At 36.2% G+C, this 11174-nt stretch overlaps 1 protein-coding gene across 2 annotated transcripts in view; it reads right to left on the reverse strand.

The window, feature by feature from the left end:
* beat-IIIc (beaten path IIIc) overlaps positions 1-10066 on the reverse strand; it is a 99344-nt gene extending 89278 nt beyond the window's left edge. Inside the window, exon 1 of one of the 2 annotated variants that reach the window (XM_089257289.1) lies at positions 9380-10066. The gene's annotated coding sequence lies outside the window, so the exon portion shown is untranslated. The remainder of the gene's footprint in view (positions 1-9379) is intronic. The other variant, XM_089257290.1, reaches the window with a different exon arrangement.
* Positions 10067-11174: the final 1108 nt, after the last annotated feature.

Genomic DNA, 11174 nt, shown 5'->3' on the forward strand with positions numbered 1-11174 from the left:
CTTCCTCTCCTTGATTGATATGGCTTTGCCAGCCATATACGCTCAACTATCACATTTCATATCATATATGTATGTATGTATGTCTGTACAATATAATTTTGTAAATTATTTGCCCTCTTTCGAATTGCCGCTAATTTGTCTGTCAATCAAATGGAAATGTTGCAGTTTTTCTTTTGCATTTTCACTAGTGTTTTTCCGTCTTGCTTTCTTTTTATTCGCTTGCCATTCTCCCATTGTCCCCGTTTCATGATGCATTTGTTTATTGCCGTATTTATGCTTCTTCTTTGTTTATCCATCATTGCCATAAATATTGGTATATTTATTTGGCATGTGTCGAAACTGATTGACGGCAATAAATAAAATTTGCATGCAAGTTTGGGATTTATAATACTTTTTAGCTTGAGACATTTTCCTAGAACAGTACTACATTATAATACTTGCATGCAAGTTTGGGATTTATAATACTTTTTAGCTCAAGACATTTTCCTAGAACAGTACTATATTATAATACTAGTTTCATTTCAAGATCATTTGCACGTTTTATTTACGGGAGGAGGCACTCGACACAAACCAAATAATATTGAATTAATCTATAAGTGAGAGTCCATATCACCTTTGCTATGCTTGTGTTTATATAGATAAGGAATCATTAATTTTGACATACATATGTACATACATATATAAGTGCTCAGAATTTGGTTCATTCAATGTTTTTGCCACTGTATGCTATATAATGTTTCATAAATTGTACGTCTCGCGCTAGTCGCATACAAAGTATTGGCTGAAGCACATCGATCGCTCCAACGATGAAATTATACGTGGGCCTAATCATAATCTTGTTGATGATTGGAGTCAACGCATATCCCCCATCATTTGATAGATTTTCTGAAGTATTCAAAGGAGATTATATAGTACCTGATGGCAAGGGATTATTAGCCAATTTACCTTCACATTTCTGGCAAGATAACAAAAGACACTATGTAAAACTTTCATGGCCAAAGGAAGAGGATTGAAGCATGAACCTTAAAAATTTTTATCCATTTGTATAATTCTGGACGAACCACCTTCATTTACCATTCGAAGTAACAAAAGACAACGTGTAAAATTTTCATTTCCAGAGGAATAGAAAGGAAGCCAAAATAAGAACCAATATTAATTTACATAATTCTGATGATAATAAAAACATCAAGTGCTACAAATATTAATGGATTAATGTATTTTATTTTGGAACCTCGGTGAGACAGGGACAAACTAGTGTTTCCATATGGGAAATCAGGCTGTAAACGTTTTCTGAAAACTATGTAACATGCAGAGGGAATCATCGCAGACCCCATAAAGTATATACATATATTCCTGATCAGGACGACGAGCTGAGTCTATATAGCCCTGTCCGTCTGTTCGTCCGTCCGTATGTGTGCGTCGATCTCAGATGATATAAGAGCTAGAGAGCTGAAATTTTGCATACAAACTCGTCTATACCATACGCAGTACAAGTTTTTATTACAGCGCAGTCGCTGCTTACTGCGCAGTTAGCAGAGCGCGTGTTTCCACGTACCTGCGGAGGCGTGCGTATGTATGTGTGCATAACAAAAATGCAGAACAAGTAGAATATCAGCTTGGAGGGTTCAGGGTTTCTTCAAGTCGAGCAGTCTCTACTGGGGCTTTCTTACTTGCTTACTTTTGCTTTGCTTGAACTTTCTAGCGATTCAGCAGCTATTCTAAAAACTATCGCTAATATCTGTACCCACATCAATATATATTCACACACTTTAGGCAGCTGATAGCTTCGACAGAATTGATTGTAATTCTAGTATTTATAGAGTTCCAAGCATGATCTCATTTGAATGTATGTATATAATATGAACTTGGAACATGAAACTGATATTGATGAAATTTTCGATGAACGACAAAAATATTAATTTTCCTATGAATTCCGAAAAATCAGTTCAAAGAATTTTGATAAGCAATTCATCTATCTACACAATTATATTATGTGAGAATAGAACATTTGAGAACAACTTAAAACGTAAAAGGTTATCGATTATTTGAAATTAGGAGAATTTACGAAAAGATCTTTCAAATAATACTTCTTAGAAATGCCGATATCACTACGCTTAAATATATGAATAAATTAGCATCTACCATATCTCCACCATATCTCTGATATGCATATAAAAAGAAAACCATCGAGTATTTTCTTGCAAATTGAATTGATTTTAGATCCAATAAAAATAATCAATACTTTCTCTTGCTACACTAATCAACTTCTATTGGTTTCTTAGATACTTGAAGTCGTTTACAAGTGCAGTCGTTTATCAAATGATATTTACTATACATATTTATAGCTTAGCCTTGGAGTGCCAGCCGAGGAGCCTCTGCTAGCCACTTGACTAGAGAGGAAAATATAAAATGAATGGATTCGAGGTAAACTACAAATGAAATGAACCAAATCTGATACATATATATCGTATATATGTAATATATCGTGAGCACAGACATAAAATTCTGGGGAAGAACTAAAAATGTATGTTTATATATATCTTAACAGGGGTGATAGCAGCTAAATCGATCCAACCAACAATTATGAAACTCAAAAACCGATATATGTATGTATATCGATACTTGTCAGGAAATCGATGTAAATTCATAACAGGCTTTAGTTGTTGAAGCATTTTCCGCACATTTCATAAACTATAAACACAAATTGTTAATCACTATTTAAGATTTTATTAAGATTTAGTTTACTAGTTGAGCCGATCAAGCGGCATGATGTAGGCTTTCCTAGAGCAATCAGAAAGCAAGTTTGCTTCGCTTTATCGATTATATTTCATGGCATCAATCAAAAGCAATATCATCGGCCATATCATAAAGCAGAATACCAAAAATGAAAAATATAAAAAAAACTGTATTGAGATAACCCTAAGATAGAATTTTATAATATTCTTGAGAGTATGACCCAGCATAAGCACTCATGAATGTTTATCTTCGCTCTTTGCTTCGCTCTCCCTCTCTCTGCTCTCTCAGCCAAGCCGCCTCCTCTTCAGTTTTCTTCATTTAAATACTTCAGAAATAGAGGCTTACATGCTTACAGCTCCGTCGAGCAGTTCCGGGTATATGCTAGTCGTGCACTCTCGACCAAAACGCTCTTACTAGTTTTGTCATTTTTTTTCTCATTTGGGAACCTAGTTTTACAGCTCGAGCAAGCTCTTGGTCATAACTACATTAAATATTCTGCGTGTGTCTGTGTGTGTGTGTGTGTGTGTGTGTGTGTAGAGGACTAGTTCAACTTAATTGCCTGCACGATATTTGTCTTTCATTTTATGATTTTGCAGCATGCGAATATTTTTAATGAATCGCCAGAGTCAGAGAGTTAGACTCGGCCCTAGACAATTGGCCCCATATGCAAAAATAGTAATTTAACAAAAAAGAGAGAAGAGGACGATGAAATGTTGCTCCGATTTGGCCCTCACATGCAAAAAGTCGAACATTATTTATGCATGACAATTCCAGAGATGACTCCCTGCTCTCTGCCAGAGCAGGTAACAGCTATCAATAATGCAGCCAGAACTTTCAGCAAACTGTGAAATGAAATTGAAAATAATTTTGTGGCCAACAGGAAATGCAGCAAGGCATAAGGCAATGCGAGCGAAGCGTAAGTAAATGAGACTCAATGCAAAGGGCTGCGAATCCATTGAATTCATCTTAATTAAAAAGCAAGTCTCGAGTCTCCACAAAGCACTGACAGGGCTCAAAGTGAGGAAACGAAATCAACAAAGTTCAAAAAGTTGCCAGCGCTAATATTTTGCAGAATATTCAAAATTGGCTTGAAGAGACTTTGACTGAATCTGGAATATGGCTAAAGAAATTGGCTAATAGCTTTTATTTGAGTTGCTTTGATTAACTTTCATTGGGGTTTGCTTGGCTCTTTAATGATTTCTAACAGATTTTCCACTATTAAGGCCTAGCTAAGTCACTCTAAATGAATCCTTCAAGTTGCATTTTAAATTATACATATATGAATTAAAATTAAATTTAAGTTTTTAATAATAATAATAAGAAAATATTTTATATCTTTATTTATGTGAAACAGTTGAATTTTATTAAAATTTCGACATAGAAAATTAACAAAAAAAAATCTGTATGACTTAGCTATTTATATAAGTATGTAGCTAGCTATTTATAGCTAGAGTCACTACATTTATTTTAGCTTCACAAGCTCATTAAAGCTTGAGTCTGAAGAATGTTATTCTCATCTGTTGTAAATTTCTCACAGAATCAATCCAACTACACTTTTCCTGATAGAAATGAGACGTAAGCTCAAAGCTTTTATATTTGCTACCTAAACTTGTTCGTAAAACTTAATCAAAAGCTCTGCGGCTGGTGTCATTGCCGCATAGCACAGATATGCATTCTCTACATTATTCATGCTAAGAGGTAAAGAAAATGCGCAGTAAGCGAAGCAATGAGCATTTGGTATTTAAGAACTCTAACAATTCGTATCGACTTATAGCATTGCAAGCTTATTGAAACCCTAAAAACTTGGTTATCTTTTTAGTCTTTAAGTTGAAAGCTCTACCAGGGCCTGTCAGCCCGTCTCATGGCCGAGTAACCGACATGTCCATCAGCGCAAAGCGCAGAGGGCGCAAAGGGTAAAGACAACGCTTCGACTGTGTAAATGAGTTAACCGCAAAATGTCAATGTTCAACTAGCGCCCCACTAGACAAGCAGAGCGCACCGGCTCCCTTCCAACTGCTTGGCAGTTACCGCCTAAAAGCCACAAACACGCACGGCCAATAGAGCGAGAGAGGCGGCGAAAGAGAAAGAGAGAGCGAGAGAGAGGGGGGAAATGGCAGCATGTGTGGGAGTGCAAATAAAATCAATCAATTTGTAGGGCAAGTACAACAAACAGAGGAGCAGCGTCTAAGTGCACAGCGACACTGAAATCTATTTAACAGAGTGTTGAGAAAAGTTCAAAAAGGGATGGAGTAGCACACAGAGAAAGAGAGAGGGGGGAGAAAATAGGACAAGTAATAGCGGTAGAGCGTGAGGGAGGGAGAGATAACAAACTTTAATAAGTTATAGACGGTTAGAGAGTTTGGAATTAGGGGACACACTTAACGCATGTGGAAGTGTGCGTGTGTGTGTGTGTGTGTGTGTGTGTAATTAAACACAACTTACCCCAACAATAACAAGAACAGGAACAACAACAACAACAAAAAGACGACGAACTGCAGGCGTCGCATGAAACGCAGCCTCAAGTGTCGATTGATTTAGCAGCTGAGTTTTGGGAATTCAATTTCTTTTCGGGCATTGCGTCCAGTGATATATAGTAAATATATATGTATGTATGTATATAGGCAGCATTTCGAGTAGAAATTGTGAAAACCGCAGTATTCATTTCCAACATAAAATCAATCAACACGCGCGCTTAATAGCTGCAGAGAGGTCGGCGCATCAAATGTATCTGCCAGATACATTTTCGAGTGTATCTGTATCTTTAGCCGTTGCTCCCCCTTCCTCTATGTCTCTCTCCCTCTCTCTGCCTCACTTAATATTGAGCGATTGCCAAAGACAAATTGCCTTTGTCTCTAATTTTAAAGACAGCGCTCGTCGCCTTTTCATTAATTTGTCTCAGCCGTGGGAGTCGAACAGTTTCACACGCTTTTTTTCACATTTTCTTTATTTTTTGTGGCCTTTTCTTTGGAGGGCCAATTGATTGGCGCACGTTTTGCGCGTGTCTCGATGCGCCGCATAGGAGTAAAAAGTTTTGCTTTGCCTTGCCTGCGTGTTCGTGTGTTTTTTTATGGCCAAAAGAGGAGCAGCGCAAGCTGAGGGGGCAGACATATATTTTAGATGTATTTTGTAGGAGATCTGTGAGGAGATCATAAAGTGTGCATATTTATGATTTATGTTAAGGTTGAGGCATGCGTGGAGACAATAGGCGATGAGTATTATATGTATATGGGTTTTAGCTGATGCATATTATATGGGGGCTTGGAAACTGTTTTAGACTTGGATTAATGGGTATCTTCTTCGTGTTGCCCCATTAAGCAAGCTGAAGCCTTTTGAGCTAAGCTATGGGAACTAAGCTAAAACTTAACTCTATGTTATTATAGGTGTAAAAATAGACCTTCGATTAACTAGTTTCTCTAACTGTTTACTTCATTCGGCTAATATTTCAGACAACTTTTGTAATAAAAGGCAAAATAATCGTTCAGAAAATTGAGAATATTATAATATTTATATTATTTATTAGCATTTAATTGTTCCTTTTCATATCAAAATAACTTCCTGTTGTGCCTATTTATATAATCTAACTATTTTTTAACTTTTCAACCCGAGTATATCATTTATATTTCTATTCGCTGGCTCTGCAACTACCAAGGTTTAAAAGATACCGAAAAAGGCCCCATAAGGGACTAATCGGAAATGCCCCTCAGATGGATGGAGAGCAAGATGGACAAAACCAATATACTCATTCTACCTTAGACCATAAGCATAAATATTATCTAAAATATATTAATATGTCTAGGATTTTCCAGCTTCGTCTTTGTGCTGCTCTTTTCCATCTTCCATTTTCTCGCTGTTTTTTAAGCGCATTCAAATATTTCAATGTTTTCTTTTTTGCCCTCTCATCTGTGTTTCAATTTTTATTGAGCCTCAGTTGTGCTTGTTCTTATTGTTGTTGTTGTTGTTGTTGTTGCTGCTCAACAGCACTTTGTGGGTGCTTAAACCAGCTGACAGGCCCCACTGACAGATTGATGAATGTTGATGCTGCCTGCCTTTTCGCGTTGCCCCTGTTATTTCAGCCCTCTCACAAAATACAAATATAAATACATATACATATAAACATATACATATGTATATACTATATACTTATATTTGTATTTTTGCTTTTATTTTCTTTTTAACAGCATTTTCACTTTCGATTTTTAAATGAAAATATTTTGGAAATGCGCTATTTTCATTTTGCTGCTGGCACGATTTATGGCAACAGTCGTCGAGCAGCAGGAGACGCGGACAGATTGAAAACTTTTCTGGCCAAAAGACGTGCCTCCTGGCCCCTTGTTGGCATCTAATGGCATCTGGGCGATCGCTGAAACGTTGACAATTGGAATCAAATTGGATAAAACTGCAAGATCTCATCAAAATCACACACACAACACACATGTGTGTGTGTGAGTGAGTGTGTGCATCCAATTAGCGTTGTGCCCCAAGGGACGCCCAGATTCACATCTACATATGTATATAAGTCAAGGGCTTTGTCTTCTGCGCTACCGAACAACATTGGGATTATGCGAGTGGAAAAGAAGGTCAAGCTCATCTGGTAAACATGTTGTGGGCAATGGAGCATTAAGCCAGAACTTTAAGTTGATTAGGAATTATGAAAATCGACTGGAATGCGACATTTATATAGGGTCTTGGAGAACAAGAAAATCAAATTAATATGTTTAAAGTCTTGGAGAAAAAAAAATCATAGAGATAGAGACAGCGTAGCTTAACTATAATAAGTTGAGTAAAATTAGGGAAAAATGTTCAAATTTAAAGGAATATATTATGAAATTATTTTTATATTGAAATTTCGATTGTAATTAAAAAAAAATAAATAAAATAAGAAATAAATAAATTAAATAAAAAGTAAGAGTACAAAAATTTTGGGGACTAGTTTCAGATGAAATAAAAATATATTGTTATATTATTATAAAAATTAAAAAAAAATAAAAATTAAAAAGGAAAAGATTTTATACAATTTTTTTTTTTTTTTTTCCTATACACTAAGAATATACATACGTATATATGTATGCATATGTGTATATGTATATATATAAAAATATGTATATATATTATATATGTACATATATATCTACGTATGTACATTTACATATAACTTCAGCCCTCTTTGACCCTATTTAATAATGGAATATGCTTGCTATCCACACCGAAATTCAAAATCTAAATCCTAATCTAAATAAATAATCAAGTCAAGCTTTAATTAATTGCATATAATTATTAACGAATCTCGAATTCTGAGCCCCGCTTATCTGCCGCTTTTTTCCATGCTCTGCTCAACTTTTCGACACCTTTTTGTGTAGGTCTAATTGAAATCTGTGCTTAGCCTCGTTTACCTAATAGAGATCCAAAGATTTTATAACTTGGCAATTAAAATGCAAATCAGTTCAAACTTTTCTTTAATGGCTTCGCTGCTATTCTTCATCCGGCTTCTCCTGTTTCGCCTTCTGGTTCTTCTTTGTGTCTCGGTGATACTTTTGATCTAGGCAGAAGGCAGCAGATAAGAAATCAGCGAAAGGGTTTTTAAATTGTTGCTTGGACATTCTTTGTGTTTGGAAGCAACAACAAAAAAAAATGTGTAAATAATCGAAAGAGAAAAAGTTGTGGAAAACCCTAAAGAAAAAGTAAAAAAAAAAAAAAACAAATATACAACTGTGGAATATCTCGCGAAAAATCTCGGAAAAATTGAACGCATTTGCTGACCCAAAAAGACAAATGACCGAAAAACAAAACAAAGCAACAACATGTAATGGTTTATCGTGGGGTATATGCGACTAGCAGATACCGTGCAATGCTTGTCGAAGGAAGACGAGTATAATATAAATGATAAATAGAGGAAAGTTAGTAGAAGAGATGAAGCAGCTATCTGAGATGTTAAATTTAAATTTATATTACTAGTCATCCTTAGCAGAATCGTATTCATGTACAGAGAGAAAGATCAAATAAACAACAGCAAACTCGATCAATAAATATATACAAAAATTCTTATATATGAATGTATATCGATTGAATTCGATTAAAAATGATCGACGACTTGAAATAAACTGGAATTAATTATATTCTTAAGGGATATTCATGTAAAAACGTACTTTTGTTCTTATATCAAGAGATCAAAGACGCATTTGTATATAAGCTAGATATATATATCCCTTTCTCTTTCTGTCGAGTGCTCCACAGATTTGATCGCCCACATTATACCCTATTTACCCGGCTGCAATGGGTACACGGTATAATAAATAGAAAAGCGAAAGGGACAACAATCGCTCTGGGGATACAGGGAAAGCGTTTTTCAAAAGGGGTGTATTAGGAGTAGGCGTGATGGGGTAGGGAATTGGGGGGTACTTAGGTAGGCGTGTGTTTATTTTAATGCAAATATTTGTTTATTTTTGAATGGAGAACGCGCAATTATTTTTTCTCCTGGGCAAAGAATGTAAATTCTATGAAAATCTTTTCATTTAGCAGTTCGTCGAGCACCCACATGTATTACCATTATATACATTTACTTTTTTTATGACAGGTGTATATTTAATTTAGGCCTTTGCGTATTTGTTTTATGCTAATCTAAAGATTTACAGCTGGACACACTTACTTGGCAAATCCTTTTTTATGCGTATTTACTTGGGGTTTATGTTGTTTTTTCTCTCCTTTTGTTTTGCGTGTTGGCAATTCTGCAGAATTTGTTGTTTTTTCTATTTTTCTATCTCTCTCTCTCTCTCTTTCTTTTTCTGTTTGGCCTTTGATTGGATCGCAGATTAACGTGCGATTTAAATGCAAATTAATTGTTAGGCACTCACGCACACATGCACAGCACTCCACTCACACAGGGGCACACGCGTACGCACATACACTGAGCGGGAGATAGAGCGACAGAGACAGAAGACACAACCGTTGAGCGTGCTTTGGTTCCGTTTCTAAGCTCAGTTTACTTATCGGGCAATGCGCTTTGCTCGCTTTTCGTTGTGCTTTGCTTGAGCTTCTTTTCCGATCGGCATCAGCATCTTTGTATGAGGATTCCCGAAATTCAAATCAAACCGTCAAACGGTCGCTCACACGCACAAATGCACACAACACTCACAGTTACACAGTTATGGCCATCACGATGATACGGGGCCGAAGCAGTTTTGCCAGAGCCGAAACGCTAAATTTGGCTAGCACAGAGCAACGTCGTTTACTACTGATAATGGAGACACAGAGTGCGTTAGAGCGTCCGCAACTGACCGTCCGTTTCAATGCGCGCGTCGTCAAAGACTGAATCAGACTGAATCATACAAGTATAGAAGCAGAGGGCCAGCATGCAACCAGCCGAGCGAACGATTAACGTTCGTGCTCGTCTGTTCGTAGCTAACGCACACGAGCCGTTGACACGAGCCAAGGCGTCGCGCCGCGTCGGGCAGCTGCTACGCACGTCTCTGCTGCAGACGCCAACAACAATTCAAGCAAAAGAGCCGACAGTCGTGTCTGACGAAGGCGATGCATTCACGAAGGCGTTGGCTCCATCTAGCGGCAGAACCCTTGAACTACGGTCTTATACACTGTTAAGACACACTTAACAGAGTTTTTACCTAACAGCGAAATGTTGCATCGCACACGAGGCAACTCGAACGTGTTCGACCTGGGGTAACACTAGCAGCAGCTGTTAAAAGGATAACCAATCCTTTGACTAGGTCGCTGTAATTAATTTTTGGTCCTGCTGCAGCCGCAGCAGCTTGTTGCACACATACACACGCACACACATACACACCAGTTTACCTAATGTGGCGAATGTCAATGAAATTGAAGGATGAGCTCTGTGTGCTAATCTAATTGGATCTTGGGCGAGCAGCTCTGACTTGGGCATTTATTAAGGAATTACCTTTGGTTTCAGTCTAGGGATGGTACGATTATTGAATGGGCATATGCATTTAAATAGAGTGCAAGTGATTGAGCGCATATGACGTATTTGCTATTACTCTATTTAGAGTGCCTGGTAAGCTTAGCTAAAACGAAATTAAGTTTATTTATTTTACCATTTGCCTATTTTCTTGCTTATCAATTTTATATTTAATATGTTTTAATAACGAAAAATTGATTATTATATTATTTTTAAATTTATACATATTATAAATAATGTTTCCCAATTCTACATTGTATTCTTCAAATTTCGATAATGGATTTTTCATACACTTTTTTTTTTTTTTTTTTTTTTGTTAAAAAATCTTTTATAAATAATTCCACTTTTTATAACTCAAATTTGTCCTTTAAAAAATTTTTTAAGTTTATTTCTTAATAATTGTATTTCATATTTGTGCAGATGTATAAATTTATTAATAAATTCTTCAATAAACCCTCTAATAATTATATCTGGCAGTTGTTCCTATGGATACCATAATTGAGATATTTATTAT

Source organism: Drosophila navojoa, chromosome 3 (assembly GCF_054131105.1).
Source record: "Drosophila navojoa isolate 15081-1374.11 chromosome 3, UAZ_NAV_1.0, whole genome shotgun sequence".
Taxonomy (NCBI): Eukaryota; Metazoa; Arthropoda; class Insecta; order Diptera; family Drosophilidae; genus Drosophila; species Drosophila navojoa.